The sequence below is a fragment of the Tetrao urogallus genome (assembly GCF_951394365.1).
Source record: "Tetrao urogallus genome assembly, chromosome: 1".
NCBI classification, from domain to species: Eukaryota; Metazoa; Chordata; class Aves; order Galliformes; family Phasianidae; genus Tetrao; species Tetrao urogallus.
In genome coordinates, this window is record NC_136813.1 from 156,620,946 (window position 1) to 156,640,792 (window position 19,847).

The 19,847-nt window shown below is 38.6% G+C and overlaps 1 protein-coding gene across 6 annotated transcripts in view; it reads left to right on the plus strand.

Annotated features, from left to right (window-relative positions):
- The window catches only part of KCNC2 (potassium voltage-gated channel subfamily C member 2), a gene marked incomplete at both ends in the record, with an annotated part of 94,389 nt that overhangs the window by 64,757 nt on the left and 9,785 nt on the right, over positions 1 to 19,847 (plus strand). The window lies entirely within an intron of this gene.

Sequence of the window (19,847 nt, forward strand, 5' to 3'; positions counted from 1 at the left end):
GTAAGCCTGTAAGAGATTTTAACTGATGATTCATAACCAGCATCTCACTGCAAGTCTGCATATCTTACAAGCCTGCATTGAATATTTTATTGTGCACTTCTAAATCATGTGAGCTTATCCAGATTTACTTCAAAGAAGAGAAGAATATTAAAGTGCCTGTCATGAACCAAATCTTGGACCATTTAACAATGAATTTCACTGTTTTATTGTTTCTCTATGAATTTACTACACCTACTAGCTGTAAAGCAGTACAGCAGAAGTCTGTGCACATTGAGTGAGCCTACACACACACAGGGAGAACAGAGTGAGCATCACATTACCAAAATCAATGTGTTTATTCTTGAGTCAGCAAGATATTTAAATACTGCCCTATTGAAACCTCTGTGTCACCATGTTGACTTCAGGAGAATTGCACAGTCACTGTCTTTGATGATCTGATATTGTCAGGCATTGTCTAGGTTACATTTTTTGGCTTACTCTCCCATTTTCCCTGTTCTTTGACATTGAGTTTATTTCTGGTCACAGTTCGAGCAACATGAAGCTCCACAGAGCCATACTGAGCTATCCTGCTATAATACCAGTGTGGCTGTATTCATCATCAGGTCTTTTATGGTGATGATCCAGCACTGAAGGAGTTCAAGCCAGAAAAACTTACATTTGTTGAAGATTGGCGTTGTTATCAGCTAGCATTGCAGTCAGTCTAGATCTGAATGAAGTGAGGAAAAGATGTCCTAACCAACTGCCTACTGCCTCTCCAGTATCTTCAGTATACACAAATCCAACTGATTTATGTTCTCCCTTCGCTCTTGAATGTTGCTTTCCTTTTGCTTTCTGTTATATTTCATGGCCCAAATGTTTAGTTGGGCTGCTTTTGCTCTCCATGTGTATCCACTGATATATGTAAATTTTATAAAAACATACCTTGCATCAGTCAGTGGCATTCACTGCCATTTCTGCATGCAGAAAAACCATCCAAAACACTTTTAATAGCAAGCTCCATGTTCACAAAATTTTTGGCTTATTTTGCTTTTGTAGGGGAACTTTGCCTATCCTATGACCTTTCCTTGGGAAGTGCAAGAACCTCATGCACTAAACCAGTTAGGGCCTTTCAGCCTCTTGCAATATGAGTATCTCAATCACATGGAACTCCAGAAAACTAATGTTTTCATGTATCACTATTAACAGATAAGTGAAATAAAGTATGGGAAACACTTTTCCTCATGTAGTATAGGTAGTGACTTTTTATTTTGCTGTTCTGGTTATCTGATGTGGTCATGGATTTGCGACAGTAATATTTTAATTTAACAGTAGTCTGTCTTTCTGGGGTGGGCATAGGTCTGTCAACAGATATATACAAACCTTCCCAGACCATCTTTGTTCTTTATTATACTCATTTTTTGACATCTGAGTATGTGGATCATTAACTATCACTAGATAAAAAGCGATTTAATAACAATCTTTTGTGTATTTTTTTTTTTGCTCATATCCAGCATAACTTTTTATATATCTGAAACAAACTGATAATGAATATGAAGCTGTGAAGCCAATATGAAAAGCGTTGCTCATCACTTCCTACTGAAAGCATTATATCAGTTGGTAACTTTCTAATGGTCATAATGTTTAATGGAATCCCTACAAGCAACACGGGGAATAAAACTTTTTTATCTTTTAAACATTGGCCTGTACCCAGTGAGCAAAACTCCGTCTCATCTGACCTGACAGATGCTTCAACTGGGAATATACATAACCCACTTTTTTCCAGAAGTATTTCCAAAAGCCACAGGATTTAAGTAGTGTTTTGGAGAAGCAATAATTAACTTCTTGCTACCCATATTTTCAGAAAATAGCTCTAAGGTTGTATTCCCAAATTGTAAAGTGTATCTGTAGCCCTGGTTGCCTGTTGTGATTCAACTGAACTTTTGTGTTTGAAATCTGAAAAGAATAATAATGCCTAAGTAAAATATTGTTTATTTTGGAAAACCTTCCATCCCGGTACTGCATTTATCTGTACCCTAGAGGATTATCTATTTTCTACTCATTTACCTTATGAATAACCTACCATGAACTTATGAACAAGAAAGGCCCCAGGGTAAGGATACTTACATAATGCCAGCTGTTCAACGAGCCCTCAGCCTTCGTACCGATTTAACCCCATATAACATGGAGAATTTTCTGACTCCTAGGTAATTTTTAAAGATTAGGCCAGGAAAATACAACTGTAACTGGCAGGGTATTTTGGACGTTGTATTTTCGAAGAAACTGTAGATGAGACATTAACAAAGTGGGGAAAAAAAATCCAGATAGCTATGGCAGCAAAACGTGGACTCTGAAAGCACTTAGTACAAATCCTATGTGGAAACAGATAGAATCTGAAGAGAGTCAGATGATACAGTGTGTACAAACTGAGATTTCCACAGTGTTTCTTTTCCGTAAAGCTGAAGAGTTTTGTCAGATTTCTACATCTGTATGTTTCCAACAGGGATCCTGGGCAAACAGCTTTCATCACACTGCTCCCATGTTGTGCTTATGTCCCACTGCATCAAGCGTTCATTGCAGGAGAGGGTTATGATTTACCAGTACTGAATCCTTAAAGCTCCATATATTTGGCTCTGATTGAGCTCCAGCCATTCATTATATTACTTTTTTTTTTTTTTTCTTTTTTTCTTTTTTTTTCCTGATCGTATTGGTGCCAGCTGTACAAAATGGAAATAAATCTTTGCTTTGTCTCATCCTGTGTCTGACTTCTTCTGGGGAGAAGCTGTTGTGTTCAGTGAGTGCACAGCCAGCTCGTCTGTCTGAGGGCCAGGTTTTGTTCTGGGTTGGCAGCGTAGTGTTTTTGTAAGCTTCCCCCCCGCTATCGCTGCAGCTGCACCTGGCAAGAGGAAGCAACCCACAATCTAAAAAGCTCATCAGAACAATAATGTCTGCTTCTCTCTTGACAGGTTAATTAATTGCATGCCATTATATTTTGTGTGTGGTTTTGGATGGGTTTAGTACTTTTCTTTCAAGTGTGTTTCCCAGTAGAGCTTGAAAAGGCTGATGCATTGTCTGCCTGTCTGTTAATTCGGATGGTGTTTGATGCAGCAAAAGAGATGGAAAGGAAAAGCAAGAGGCAGAGTATGTTTGGGGCGTTGCAGCTGGAAGATCTTGCCTACTCAAAACTGGGATAAAATCATTAAGGATCATAGGAAAACAAGACCTTTGTTTCATGAAACTTTAGGGTTTTGAAGTTTGCTGTAATTCTGCATGGCCTTTAGAAGGCAAGGAAAGGTGGACTCCACATCAATCCAAGGCTGTTGTTTGGGGCATCAACTGTGACTTGAGTATCCTAGCCCCTAGCTTCTGGCTGTTTTGTGCAGGGAGGAAGGAGAGAACAGAAATTAAATTCTGACCTGGATAAACTGGAATTCCTAATGGACTTTTTGTGAGCAGTTTTTCTTTGAATAACTGTCTTGTCTTGGATTTCATTATTTGAGAAATCAAAGTAGCAGCATGCAAATGATGTGTTAAGACTACGAGAGCTGACCAGGCATTATGATTTTTCGCACTGTAACATTTCTAGAGGATGTGTGGCACCTCTCTATGTCCTCCCACCTAAAAATGTATTGACGTCAGTGGGATGAAGAAGCTTGACAGAATGCTTGGATGATCCACTGCCACAGTAAGCTTTAAAAAGCGGAAGTGCTACATTTGTGTATTAAGACTATTTTGATAAAAAGGTGATAAATCAATGGCCACAGTCAGTGTAAAAAAGTATTGCTAGAAACATGCTATTCGTATGTAAGTGTACAGGTTTAGAGAGCATGTGGCTAGTAGACTGGAATAGGAGCTTTGTCTCCATGCAGGAATTTGCCAATAAAAGAAAAGACTGTATGTCATGCACTGTGCAGTCCTTCCAGATCCTTTTATGCAGTGTTCATGTAAAGGAGTGCTGACTTGCTGTTACCAGTCGCTGCTTTTGGGTACTGCTGCAAGCTCTGGTGTTCAGGGTTCAACTTCATGTGAATGAAACAGATGCCAGCAAGCATATTTGGACCTACAGAAAACAAACCAAAGCAGAATAGAGCCCAAAAGTTCTGCTTTATGACTGAATGCCATTCTCTATTTAGAAATTTTTCACTATATTTAGATATGACAAATGAATGGGAGGACTTTAAGGTTTAGGAACCAAACAGTCTCCCTGAGATATGTGGGAGAAAGGTTAGTTTTGTCAAAACTTCAATTATTTTCATCTCTTTTGTGTATGACAAAGCTAGAGATAGTGTTTTTATGGCACTGAGGCATCTGAAGCAGCCCTGTGCCTGGGAGCTGCCCTTGCTGTGGTGAGATGGAACTGGCACTGGAGGCACTGGGACCCAAAATCCCAGCCCACACAGTCTAGTTGGTGTCTCAGACCATTTTAAAGGATTTGAACAGGGTTTATGAAAGATGTTCTGAAGATATGGGTTTCTCTATTATCAGTTTCAATTTAGCAAGTAACGTCTCCTTTCACTGTTTTCCTCTGGAGAATAGAAGAGAATGGATTTGCAGTCAGTAGTCACTACTCCTGCTGTGAAATAAGACCATCATAATTTTCTGCAAAGCTCAAAATCCCTTTGGTGGCACGATTCCTTCACTTGTTGAGTGGACGTGCTGCTGTTCCTGACTGGCTTCTCCTGCAAGTGCTGGAGCACATCTCTGACACCAGTACCAAACTCATAACTGCATTGAGACATGCAACAAAATTGCCTGTCACAAATCTGGAGGTCAAATAGACTGGATTATAAGCAGCCTATATTTGTGGAAATGCAAAGCTGAATATGACATAACATGCATCATTAATGCATATGGTAAACAAAACACACAAAGTAAATCTTGTTCAGGAGTTATATTTTTTGAGCTGTGCATGTGTTGAGGTCAGCTGATGCAACATTTATGGTGTAGAGTATCCTTCGGTAAAGAAAGAAACGGTCTTTTATTCCTAAAAGGAAATCCTTCACGTTGCATTTAAGTTAGCTTGTTTTCTCTCACTCTTCCAGGGTTGTCACATACAGTCTCTTAATGTATTTCTGCTTGGCAAGTTCATCCTGCACACTGCAAGTGATAACTTTTTATCAGACTGCTTTACTGAGCATCACCTCTTCTAGTGGCTTCAGTCACAAAAAAAAAACAAAAAAACTGGGGGAAAAGGAAAAAGAAATTCCTAAAAAACTGTTTACATAAAGGGTGATCCTTTAATGTTCTTAGTATGATATTGAACATATTAATGTACAGATATTCTTAGTATGTAAGAATCCTTTGCGAGCAATAGTATTTTTCTTAGAATTTAGGCTGTAAAGAATGCAGTTGCCACTAGCATCCTGCTAATGTTTTGGTTTGGTTTTCTGTTTCCTGAAGAGTTACCAGAAACGTCAGGGAAATAGGCTCTCATTCAAATCCTGAAGAAGCAAACTGTCTGAAAGAATTGTGATAAGGTGGCTTATCTTCCTTTTCTGCATCTTGAACTGCAGGATGGTACAAGAGAGAATATAGGTGAACTGATGAGAGAGAGCAGGAGAAACAAGGCTGATTCTACCTCTAGACTTCTCTGCTTGTATGCTGTTAAGTAAAATTGTTTTTCATGGCGTGTATCAAGATGTTGCAGGGCTGTCAGTGATATGTAAACAAAGAAAATATATTACCCTTCAAATCAGAACAGCAAAGTCTTAAATAAAAGCACAGCATTCCCCGAAGCACAGTTTGCTCCTCCATAACCACCACCAGTGACCAGCCTCTGTTGGTGTCGCATGCATATTTCAGCAGTGACAACACTTGTAAATCCATGTACGAGTAACCTGCTCCGTATTTAAGAGTATACAGGCAGCTGTAACCAGTTTTGAAACGAATGTGCCAGCAGTAAACGTCCCTTGTAGACCTCACACTGCAGAGCATGCCTCTGAGCAATGTTGTGTGCCACTCCTTTTGCAGGTTGCATTTGATACAGTCCCTAACAAGCACAGCCTGCTTAGGAATGACAGTGATGGCACTCTGCTGTGCCAGAGAACCCATCCTGTGTACCATCATCAGCAAGACCCCAAGTCTGGTCAAGGAATTGGTTCACTGAATGACTGCCTGGCTCTGGTCTTTGCCACAGAAACTCTCTCTGGAGAATTTTGGTCTCTCAGTGCAAAACTTACATCACATGCTAAAAGAAATGCATTCGTTGCTATGAGGAGTATTTTAAAGACACAGGTATATACTATAAGCAGAGTTATTTTCCTTCCTGAAATCCTACTTACGTGGAAAAAGAACTGCCCCAGCTAACTCAACGCTGCTTTGACTCTGACATATAAATGATAATATAAGTATTCACACTGCTGGCTGCTTTACTGCAGATGAGTTTTAGCCATCTGAGGCATCCAAATGTTTATTCTACATTTGTATTTCTACCCACACCCGCTTTGTGTGGAGAATTTAATAAAGAAGATCCACTGTATATTCTACTATTTATTTTCCATAAGTAAGCTATTAATGCAAGTAAAGGGAATAAATAAGTGGGGTTTAGAATCACATGAGAAAGGATGAAGATAAGTATTTTTTTGAATAACTGTTACACATTTTAAGGAGGTGGAGTCATTGTGCAAAGTAGAAGCAGTCAGTGCCTTTCAGCAATTTGGGAAACCTTCTGGTTCTGAAGAAATACGTGCTGTGCTGTACTGATGATTAATTCCTTGGTTCTCCTGGGGTCATGGGGCAAGATGCATATGGTCCCCTCTTCTCCTAGCAGTTTGCTCTCATCACTAACAAGCTCCCATGTAAAGAAATCTTCAGTAGCATGATGGCCTGTGCACAACATCAGGGGTATTTGTCAGTGTGTTAATTAGTCCAGCCCTGAGTATAAGGATTAGTGTCAGCCTCTAGGGCAAACTGATGACAAAGCTCTAAGATAATGTTAAAGCTAAATAAAGTTGGCAATGCAGATGCGTTATAAATAACAGGAATTCCTTTGAAATGGTGCTGTGTACAGCCTCAGTGCTAATGCTTGCAAGGGCAATGGCTTAGAACATAATCTATGTATTAAATAAATGTGTAAATTGGATTTGGAAATATTCATGTGGACAGAGGGCTGGAGGAGCCTCTTGGTCGTTCAATCCAATTCTCCATTATCACAGTTCTGAAGTCATAAAATCCCTCTCATAGACTTGTGTAATCCTTTTCATTCACTTCAGCATGCTTCTGCCAGGGTCGAGAGATGGACTTGAACCATTGTTCATCTCAGTTCAAGTGTCTGCTTTGAGCAGGACTTTGAACGTCACAGTTGTCTGAGTGTCCTAATAGTTGTACTGGTGGCTTTTCTTTTTCTTGTTCCCTTTCTTATTTCAGTTGAAAGATTACAGCTGCATCCTTGGAGGTGGAGGTAAATGGAATTGTATGATTGAAAAGTGCAAGTAAGCTACATGTATTTTTAACCCATCTATTTTAAAAATATGTAATTCTTTACAAGATTCTGACTGGCTTGTTGACCAATGCTTTTTTTTCTTTTTTTTCTTTTTTTTTTCTCCACAAGATTGTGAAAAATTAAATCTGAAAAAAAGTGTGTATATATGAACTACTGTTGTCTGGGATGATGGGCTGAGTTCCTGAGAGTCTGCATAAGCCAGGCTGACTACTGTTGCAATGAATAATTCACTGTCTCTAAATTTAGCTTGGGTCTATGGGATTGTGTTGTGAGCCTGGAACATATTCACATACATCATGCACAGGAGCTTTCACAGCCTTGCCCTCCCCCCCATCATAAAAACACCCTTCTGACCTCAAACTGTTCTCCAAATGCATCACTTGTTTTATTGTGCTAGTGTTAGGGTGCACAGTTCATTAATTTAGGCATCTCAGAGATTTTTTTGAAAACCTTGAATGACTTTTTTGAAGTTTTCATGAGATTGGAGAGGAGTTCCAAGGGCACTGGCTCATCTGGCCGAGGAAAAGGTTAAAGCTGACATACTGTTTACATTTTATAGACTATCCAGTGACTTCACTAGACAAAGGCATAAATCTTCATCTGAAGAACTGTTTTAATTTTATTTGATGGTAGATCTGTTTAATTAGATCAGCATTTCTCCCGTGCTCCCTTCCACTTTCCTGGCATCTAGCTGAGGTAGAGGAGGAAGCCATCAGACTCACAGCAAGGCCAAGTTTGGAGGAGGAAATGATATATCTTTCATTAGACCGGTTGTTCAGCAGATAAGTTTGCAGGTATGTGAGCCTTACGGGTTAAAATAGCAAAGTCACAGAACTGACACAGGGAGAGTACACTACCACAACCAACCAACCCGGAACAAGGAGCCAGGGCAGCAAATGAAGTAAGGGCTGTGGCTGGAGGAAGACCCAGGAAGAAGGGAGACATCAGCTCTTGAGTGAGGGCGGTGTGTGGAAATAGGTAAAGGTTGGAAATGGAATGTGCAAAAAAGGTAAGAACCCACTGCTTAGAAGAAGAGAGGAAAAAAATCTGGGATCCAACTGTAAAGCTGGGACAAGTAGTGAAGGAGAAGGCAGAAAAAGGAGCAAGGCACAGACAAATGTGGAGGGAAAAAAAAAAAAAAGAAGAAAAAAATAAAACCATCTGTGCTTTCTAGAGTCTTTTCATATTAGAAACAGGGAAATTGAGATTCCTGAGTGTTGGCGTAGAGTGTTCTACCATGAGTCAGTTCAGACTACTCAGTTGTTGACTGCCCTGCTAGTGCAAATGGCAGAGTGGTTTTGTCTGCTGAATTGTGATGGTGACAGTTTCCCTAAGAGGCTGTTCAAGTTTCTGGGCTCATCATTTACTTTTCATCAAACTAATACCACAAACTACCACATCAACTAATACCACAAAATCTGCTGTCATGGAAGCTCATCATTAAGACTGCTATACCAGACAAACCAAGATTTAGGCTATGCCATGGTCTAGATAGCATGCTTATGCTTTTGCATAATTAATTTGTAATCATTAAATAAGAATGGTATCCAAACCCAAGTGCCCAAGGGAGCAGAATGAAGGTTGCTCGGCCAACCTTGCTTTTGACATTTTCTTACTTTCAAGTGCTCGACTTTGCAATTTCATAATGTTCTTTTAATGAAACCTTTCTGTATGCATTTAATTAAATATAGATAGCATTAATCTGCTTTAGAAGACTGTTTGGTCCCTTGATGTTTTGATGTGGGACTCTTCAGAATATCTCAGTTTTCTGATTCTGGACTTGTCTTTGGCTAGATTTTAACCTCCATATCCTATATCTACCATATAGATTTTAACCTCTTATTGCCTTCTAACTGCCAACATGGATACCACTTAATATCAACTGTATGGCATTTTCTTTGGTGACAGTATGAAGAATTGTACCAATGCTGCTTAATTAGTATAAGGAAGAGCTTCAAGTCAGATGAGACCTTGTAATCATCTGTTTGAAGACTCTGTGTACACTGTTGGCAATGGTTCAATCCAATTAATTAAAAAAAAAACCAACAAAACATGGTAATTTCTATTCGAGTGTTTGAAGTTTTACTGTGTCGTACAGGAAAGACATAGGCCTGGAAAAATTTTAAATAATTCCAATGTGTTTCAATTGGACTAGGGTTGTCAGAAAGGTATGATATGGCTATATGGGTTCTGTGGTGAAAGCTGTTAGTTTCTTGTAAAAATCTTAATGGATATCAAGCCTTCTAAAGTTCTAAATTCTAAAGTTTTCAAAATGTGCTCAAGTGTAATTTTAAATTAGATTGTCAGAGTTGTTTTGAATCAGAGAAAAAATAAACATAAGTGAGCCTGAGTGCTTAAAGGAGAGAGAGAGAGATGGTAGTGCTCAAAATGTTTCTGTAATTGTAATGGACATGAGGTTTATGTACTAGGGAAACTCTAGTGTAATAGAATTTTCATCATTTTTTCTCAAGAATTTCTTTTTCTTCTCCATTTATCTGCATGGATGTGAATGTCTGTTAAATAGTACAACACTGAAGGTTTTTTCTACTTTTGGCTCATTGAACCAAATAAAACATTTTCATAAGAAATCACAGCAGGGAAAGAAGATACTGCCTGTGCAGTATTTCAGGTTGCCAAGTCCCAGAGCCTAATCTCTGCTGTGATGCTGCAGGCAGTGGGTGGTCTGGGGAAGGGAAATCAAGCATGCAGAAAGGCTAATTCAGCTCTGCATGTAAGTCTGGGATTGGCTGAAATGGGTCCTTCATAATCTGCCTCCTTCATCCGTTTAGTGAATTTCACCTTCCTTTTGGAAGATGCTTTCTTAGTAAGAAGAAGCCACTGAATATCTGACACTAGAACCAGAATATGGATTGAGAATTTGTTTTCTCACTTTTGCCTTGACTCCAGGAACAACATCTATTGCTTTTTTCCAGCTGCTGGAAATAATTTTATAGTTTTACTACAGATATGTAGCGATTTTTAATGAGTGAGTCTTATCAGTTCGTGTAACCACACAGGCATTTTCAATAAAGCAAGGTCATAGTGAGCTTTTCTGGTTCCTTTTTTAAAAGATGATTCCTAGAATGTAAGTGCAAAGTCTAGTTAAAAAAATAAGCACAGCTAGCTGTAAGATCTAGGATAGTGCTGGGATAGTCACAGCTCAGAAAAACACTAAGTAAAACAAGCTTGATAAATTCAAGTGGATGGGTAAGGAAAGCTTCTGGAGGGAGCATAATCGCTTTTTGATGAGTTCTACTGAGGCAGCAGGAGCAAAACTCAGCTGGTAGGAGGTAGACTGTGTGTCAGTGTGAAATGTTTGACTTAGCTGCTCAATGGAACAACGAAATCAGATAACTTCTGGTTTGCCTAGGATAAAACTGCTCTGGTCATTTAGGAAACTGGTGATTCTGTGGAAAGTAAGCTGACTAGATTTGTGGTGCAACCAAATGATGTGGGCAGCAGGTCAGTCCTGTCCCAGGACCTCCCACCACTCAAACATGCTGTCATTGTCTCCTCTCTGGCTGCTCAGCAGAGGTGAAGTGTTCTGAGCTGAGTGGCAGAGCACCTGTATGTATCACGTTAGGTTTGTAGATCAGTTTTGAATCCTTTGGAAGATGTATGTCACTTAAATGCAATTAAAATGCAGCCTAATTTGTAACTCTGGTTTTCTTCATGATCCACTTTAAAATGTAGATGTTTATAAGATTTGTTGAGTCAGATGTGTATCTGTGGTGTCAAACTGCTGATTTACCTGACAGCTGAGAAAAACTTCATTGTGGAACTGGGTTTCTGAATAGGATGGGAGGCATTCATAACCTTTTTATTTGTGCTCCAGCTGGAAATGAAAGACAGCTTCTTTGTAAGACTTTAATAAATGGGGAAAGAACGAGCAAGCAAAGGCATGTTTGTGTTCCCACTACTACCTACAGATGGTAGCCAGTCTTAACTGTAAGTACTCCCATACTATAGATCTACTCGTAGCACATTACTGTCTATCTTATAGACTGTTCTTGCGCAATATCACAATAGAAGTACACTGATATGTAGATTTTTTCATTGAAATGTGACTCTGTATAGAATTGTAGCAGCAGAATTTTAACTGCTAAATTGAATGCCAAGTAAGAAGGGAGTACAAACTGGGAAGAACTGTGCTAGGGATTTGAAAACAGGAGACAACGTTCACAGAATAAAACCTGAAATGTTGGCAGGAACTCTACCAACCATGGTGTGATGTTGGTTGAGAAATTATTCTCATTGAGGAGTTTCTCAGGGAGGTTTGTGCTGTTAAATCTTTATGCTTGTATATAAAAACATTTTAATGCTGGTACTGTAGCCTGTTGTCCTAAAAAGGATAAGTTGTAGATTTTTACAGACATTAAATTAGCCTTCTCTCAGTGTCTAATGCTTTATGTGTCAAGTTTTTGTTTCTCCCTTGAAGATTTATTTAAAATGCTTTGTCTGTATACGTTCTTTAATTTGTGGAGAATGACAATATGAGAGATTACAGGTGATGATGCAAAATGATAGTTTATTTGCCTTGAGTTTATATTTTAAATAGCAGTTGCTTGGTAAGTAACTTCTTGGTAGTAGCTATGTGGTTTCTTACTTGGTAGACCCAGATGTAGTGAACTGAAAATATATCACAGCGAAAAAGTGTTTGGGACTTTTCCTTATCTATCTATCTGTCTGTCTGTCTGTCTGTCTATCTATCCATCTGTTTATTCATTTGAGAGTAATTGTAATTTTCCAAGGGGATCTTGTAACTACAGAGAAATGGCACCTTTGAGGAATAAAGGGGTGAAGACAGCGATGATCTCTTTGCTTAGGTATTGGAATAGCCTCTATCTGTGATGAGGTTTGTGCAGACTGAGCCTCAGTGCTTAAATTTTGTTCCTCAGAACATGAAACCATACAAGGAGGTAAAGTCATCATGAGAGTTCATTCTGAAATCACATTATGATTTTAGCAGTCTCCTGACACCCAGATGAATTTAAACAGAGGAAAAAAATCAATTGTGTTAAGAACAGAAATAAGAACAATCTGTGCAATCTAAATCTAGAGACAACTCTCTTTAAAGCTGGAAGTCATATCTAACATTGTGATTTCATTCCAGTCTTAATTACTGCTCATTGGAGTGAAGCATATCATGTACCTTATGAATACAGTTTCTTTTTCTGCTTGTATAATATCCACAGCTGAGTCATAGTTTCCTTGAACATCTGAATTACCCAAATTTACTGGAATCTTTTTTTTTCTTTCTGGTTTTATATGACTAAATTTCTATAAAACTTGATTAAAAAGTCAGTGCTACACATCAGTTGTGACTGATGGGCATCTGTGACATTGAAGTTGTTCCATGTTTGACTGGGACCCACTCCTATAGCCCTAGAAGGATTCCGAAAGGAGCTGAAGATTTGGGTTCCTGAAAAAGAGGCTGATGTTACGTGATGAATACATGGAAAATGTACAGGAACAATTTCCTCTCTTGGGCTCTTGAGAGAAAAAAAAAAACAACAGTAAATGCCAGATGATAAATTTTTAAGATGGGAATGATAAATTTTGATATAACTGGTTATAACTGCCTTATTCGAGGGTTATTTTTAATCAAGACGTAGCACTGATCAATTAGTCTTAAAAGTACAGATGAAGAAAAATTGTAAAATACAGTCTTGTAGTTAATATATCTGATTAAATTGTTGCAGTTAGTGAAATTGGATGCGTTTAATGCATAGATTACTTCCATGGCCCGAGGATCAGAAGGAAGAATAAACCTAATAAATTATTTTTTTCAGATAAGCTGTATTGTTTTCTGAAATGTAAAGCGTAGAGGCTTAACCAATTGGCATCGCTGGAAATAATGATTGTATGGCTCAAGTATGGAAATTTTTTTATTACTATTTTCATTTTTTTCAAAATGAATATGATATTAAGAAAAAAAAAAAAACTGCTTCTCTTTTGGGTATCTTCTTACCTAACAGAAAGGTTGCTCTAATTTCAGAGATTTGTTTAGCATGAAAGTGCTGGTAGGAAAGAGAAGAACTGTCTGTAGAAAATCCCCCATGCTTTTTATGTTCAGAAAAAGTTAAGATTTGTTTACTGAACTCTTTATCTTTTGTAGAGAAAGGACGATTTGGGTTCCAATAGAGGGAAGGTATTCAAAATTGTGTTTCTTCAAGAAATAAAACGGAAACTCTTGTCTTTGCTTGTCTTCCTGCGGTTGTATTTTTAGTTTAATTGTGATACGGACTCTTCTTATTTTTTCTTCTTCTTCTTCTTATTATTATTATTGTTATTATTACTTTAAATTTTAGCAACATGCAGGTATCAAGTTTCATAATATATTTAATACGAAGATGTTTAATGCAACTTTTTTTTTTTCTAAGGCAGTTCTCTACCCGCACTAGAGAATATTAAACATTGTATTTCCAAGGGCTTATTAAATATTCATTAGTTTTCTTTTTCTGTAGCCAAGTGTGTGAAGGACAAGCTTTTTAAATCCTGGAATGCAACTCATACTAACCAGACCTTAAAAGTTGCTACTGAATACTTAAATTAGAAAATACACGTTGCACATTGATGGGAAATGATGGAGGAGTTGTTAATATCCAGCCCAGAATAAGCTGGATCTAGACGGAAGATAGACTCTTACTTTCAAAATACTGATAGGCTATGAGAGATTTTATTCAAAACTGAATTATGAAACAAGTAAGGCAACTGTGACTACCAGTCTGCATATTGGCCTCATCACTGACGTTGACCTATTCATTCTGCAATACTTAGGTAATGTAGAAATAGCCTGTTTTAGGGGTGGGAGAGGATGAACAAAGCATATGTTCAGTATTGAGTAGTAAATAGGAGCCTCTTTTTAATGAATATAAATAACATGCCTGAATGTAAGGACCAATTTCCAGCTCTGTTTCTGGTTTATTTAGGAACAGACAATAGACAATAAGCCTTAGAATGTCTAATAGTCGCTGATAGAATGACTGATGCCGGTGCTGGTTGCATCACAGGGTGACACTGAAGTGTGCACCAATTCCATCTCTAGGTCTCTTTTGGAGAGGAAAATCAGGCCAGTGAGCTAGATGTGTAGCCATGAGATGCTCAGTTCAAAACAGAAATCATGGATACCTCCAACACATTATCCATGGGCATCTGCCACTCATTCTGGATTTAAAAACTTCATCAAAAACAAAGTTGTAGATGGTTAATTTAGTTTCTGTGAACATTAGTAGGACTCAGTAGCAGAACTTGACTGGTGATCCTACTGACTAGGGAAGCTAGAGCTAGAATCTGTACCAGTGTCATCTGAAATGTGATATTGATGCACAGGAACAAAATTGGATGCAGATTGCCTTCAAACTGTGATTGGGGGGAATCAGAAACCTACTGAGACTTTTAACTACTAAATGAATGTTCTGCATGCTTTGTATTACATACTGATTACATACTGACTACATACATTGCTTTTAACTTCTCTTTTCTGGCCTAAATGCATTGAACCATTATTAATTCAATTAATTTCAAAAAGGGCTAGTTTTATCTCATCTTGAAAACTGTTTTTCTCAGGGGGAAAAAAAAAAGAAAACCTAAAAGAATAAAGATAATTTTATCACATCCACTAATGCAAACAAGAAACTATTATTTATGAAATTTTTTTTAGAAATAATTTAAAAAAAAATCCTAATTATTTGGATCTCATTTTTTTTCGACTTTTTTTTTTTTTTTTCTAATGAATTTCTAGCCATGTACTTGGGCAAAAGGGTTAATGAAATTATTTTGCTATGTGCCAAGGCTGAATTTGTCTTACAATTCATGAAAACTTTTTAAGGTGAAGGTTTGCTTATGTGTCAAACAAAAACTCATCCTGTGGCTTTTCTGAGATGATGGTCAAGCTAATTCATTTTAAATTTGTTTGCTTTGCTTAAGGAAAGCAAACAAAAGTTGAGTGTGATATCCCATTTATAGTGAGTGTCACTGAAGAACAGAGCCTGTTTGGTCACATTCACCAGAGAAGATGGGAGTTTGAATCTGTACCAGTAATGTCTGGTATGCAGTCCTTACTCACATAAACAAAAATGGATGTGTTTTTAAAGTCTCGATTCATTCAAAATGAGAGCAGGTGGAATGAATTAAGAAGAAGCACAAGGTTAACAGTAAGTGAGAATAGTGTTTGACTTTTTGTTTCTGTCATTACAACTGTTTGTGAAAAACATGACAGATTCTTTTCAACGTATTGCTTAATATTATTTAATACTATAAGAAGAAAATACTAAAGTAAATATCCAAGGTCTCTTCTTTCACTGGGAATATTTTCCTTCTCACATTGGACACCACTGTCATTTTCTCTGAAGCCTCTGACTATAATACACTATAATTGTGTAAAAGCATCTTCTCATGAGTGGGGTTTCATTGCTTCAGGTGCTCTGCAAGATCTGTCCAAAATGTCCAAGTGTGCAGTTTAAAACAAAACACAGCAAGAGATATAAAGTGCAGCAAAAGAATGAATGTACTTGCTCAAAATGAGGTGTATATGCTCTTGTGTGCACAGCCAGATGTATACATCTTATTTACATTGTTATGAAATTGTGGCATTATCAAAGAATCTTACATTATGTAACACATATAATAGTGTTTTCTTGCCTTTCTTCACCATCACTTATGATCTCCTCTAGGATAAGAGAATGGATTACTCGACTGATTTTGGAAATTGTTGAAAGTCTTCTTCCTTCAGGGCTAACAAAGCACCATTGAATATAATTTTACAGTTAAAAATTCCCAGCTGCTTTACCAAGTGCCAGGTGTACTGTGGCCTTTCACAGTGTCAGTGTTGTGCGAAACAGTAACAAACAGCTTATCAGGTAGTTCTTCTACCTGTAGTTGATCCCTTGCTGTTTGGCATTTTTAGAAAGATCTGAACCATGGTGAAGTCTTTTTCTGAAATGCAGCCCTAAGATAGATGTTAATTATTTTCCTGTTTCTAGATGTAGGGTCTTGCTGAATGCACATTTAATCCTTATTATAACCAAGTTCTTGGTAAATTTGAATTTGGTTAGCCTGAATGTAATTTTCTGTTGTTTCCATACGAAAAGCATTCATAGCTGCCTGCAGTCACCAAAGTGTTGCCGCTGAAAGAGGTTGCCCAGTATTTTATCTATTAAAACTCCCCACTCAAATTACAAACTACAGCACTGACATAACTTAAGTGATGCTCAAATTCCACACATTTGTTTGCTTTGTATCCTGTTGCTGTGCAGAAAGATGCTGGAGGATCCTGAAGTAGCATCCCAAGGGTCGTTCTTAACCACTGGCTTAGAGTCTGATAAATTTTCTGTCGCTGTTAAGGAGAAGCTTTGCAGAGATCTGCTGAGATTAATTCATTTAGGCTATATAAATCTGGTTGTATTTGCTGACTCTAGCTGTTTCACAGAAACTGTATGGGTGTGGAGGTGTGTTGGTGTGTGTGCTAGTGTGCTGGTGCCTTGGTATAAGGTGAGGAAGAAATGCACTATGAACGTGTAGAAATTTTGTAGTTTGAGCAGAAAAACGCCACTGGTAAAAACTGACCAAACAGTATAAGATTGCTTGCCTAGCATGTGCCTAGAAGCTCAGACTGGATGATAAGTGGTCATTTCAGTCCCTGAGTCGGTCCTTTTTGAGAGAGAACAGATTTAGAGTGTTTGTAATTGAGAGGCTCAGTATAATCACTTTGTTTCATTGATTGAGGAAGGTAAGCCATAACCAAGCTGATAGTCTCTGTTATAGATGTATTAAGTATGTGAGTTTTGGATAAATATATCTTGTCACTCTGAATATAATATGCTTAACCAGACCTGCATTGCAAATTTAAACTTGTCTTCTAGAATCAAAGCAGTTCTGTCTAGCAGCTGTAGAGACAGCATTCTGTTGTCTAACTAACATTCTGTGTTAGGAAAATGGAGCCACTCAATATTAGACCAGCCCGAAGGAATTCGTTTAGTGCATACTGGTAAATCTGTGGGCTAATACTACATTCAGTGATTGATACCTGAAGTACACAAAATCAGTTTTACCACAGTATTGCATTCAGGATTAAAGAGACAGAATGGAGACATATTTGCTTATGGCTGCATTTCTGTCTCCACTATTTTATATATATATATATATATTTCAAATAGGATATGAGATTGAATTGTAATGTGTGGTAACATATCATTTTGTTGTGTTGCTTTCCTGATATCACATGATGGTACACTTTCAGGATGCTAGATTTGTAAGGAAGCTCAGAGGGTGGGATGTGTTTTTAAACCTGTTTAGGCATCATTTTGTCTCTTTGGGTCCTTACCACTTTTGAAAATATTCAGGTCTTCAGTAGGGTTTTTTTTTTTCCCCCCAAGTAATAATACTGGACATAAAACGTATCAATTGGAAAATACAGAATAACACACACGTTCGCAGCGTGTTGTAAACAGTGATTCAGAGAAGAAGCATTTAAATACACTGCTTATTCAAGTACCATACCTACTTGTGGAGCAGTAACGTGGTGGTAAAGAGCTGATATTAGAAAGAAGATAGCCTTTGTAGCAGTGGAGCAACTGCCCAGGAAACACATTTCCATTCAGTGCATTTTACTAGGTGTAACTAAGTTTATCTCACCTTCCAGCTGTTTTTCTGTGAGATCCTGTGCTGGAAGTTCCGTTTGCTTCAATGACTGGATGACTTGACTGTGATAACTGAGTTGAACATCAGCCATGCATTTTTTAAGTCCTTAACAATCCGCGTTATATATAAGCATTTTATGTTTATGTGCCACTACCAGAACTGAATTTCTGCTTCCTTATTTGTTCAACTTATTCTGGATTTGCAATTTTGATAACAAGTGTTAGATCGAGCACTGATAAGGCACTGCCATGACAGTGAGAGAGACTCTGCTTTTGTCTGAAAGTGTTGTGTATGCTGCACTCCCCATTAAATACTGCTAAGTCCCTTTTGAGTGAATGGAACAAGACACAGTTCAGGGCTGCTCGAGAGATCTTAGTATGAGAATCTGATGTGTCAGCCAGCTCTTCTGATCTACTTGCTTGTCTACATTACAAGGATCATTTTACTGCTGGGTGATCCCCAAGTACTTAACTAGGTCATTAGTCTTAATAGCTTACATAAATTAATAGGTGTCTTTCCTTCCTCAGAGAAGCAAGATAATAAATACATATCAGTAGAGGGCTAGAAGGATGTTTAACACGTTGCATTTTGCATTTTGGATTTTTCAGACTTTCTGTATAGATACAGTAAACTGTAATGCTCAAATCTGTGCCCAAATTCTGAGACTTCGAACGTTCCTGAATGTAACCAGATGTTTCCCATTAAATGGTTGTGTGTATTCCTGAAAATGGATAAAATATGTATTCTTCTAAATTTGATTTCAGAAATGATAACAAATTAGAGGGCTGAGTTGTCAACCTCATGAAATTTAATAAGCCTGAGTGCTGCACTGGGATTAGGCAACTCTGTATCTAAGTACAGACTTGGGGATGAGAGGCTGGAGAGGAGCCCTGCAGAAAGGGATGTGGAGGTTCTGGTTGATATCAAGTTGAACATGATCCAGCAGTGTACTCTGCAGCCAAACGGACAACTGTACTCTAGGGTGCACCAGGCCTGGCGCTGCCAGCTGAGTGAGGGAGGGGGTTGTCCTGCTTCATTCTGAGCTGTGTGGCCTCATCTCGAGCAGTTTGTGTGCCACAATATCGGAAGGGCATAAAATTATTTGAGTGTCCAAAGGAGAGTGAAGGGTCTGGAGGGCAAGACGTATGAGGAGCAGCTGAGGTCCCTGGACGTGCTCAGCGCAGAGCAGAGGAGCTGAGGGGAGGCCTGATGGCGGCTGCAACTCCTCACAGGGAGCGGAGGGCAGCGCTGAGCTCTGCTCTGTGTGACAGCGACAGGGCCCGAATGAACGGCATGGAGCTGTCATGGGAGGGCAGCTGGGCTGGGGACAGGGTCTGCACCGGAGGGCGGTGGGCATGGAACGGGCTGCACAGGTCAGTGGGCACGGCCCCAAGTGCTGGAGTTCAGGGTGCATTTGGACAGTGCTTTCAGATACAGGGTTTGATTTTGGGTGGTGCTGTGTGGAGCCAGGAGTTGGACTCAGTGGTCCTTGTGGGTCCCTTCCAACACGTGGTATTCTATGATTCCATGAATCTACAATTCTGTGACTACCCTGTGGTTGTGGATCGTTGAAATCCAAAAGAAGCCTACCTTTGGAACGTGTTCCTAAGACATTCTGATGTTTGTCAGACTAGATATGAACTCCTGAACCATAATCTCAAAACCGGTAGAGTCAGCCCAGTTTTCCCCGCTTCTTCAACAGCCTTAAATACTGCTGCAGCTGGCATGTATGTGGGCTGTTGATAAGAGGCCTTGATAGGCTTAGCATGGATTTGAGATTTTTTTTTTT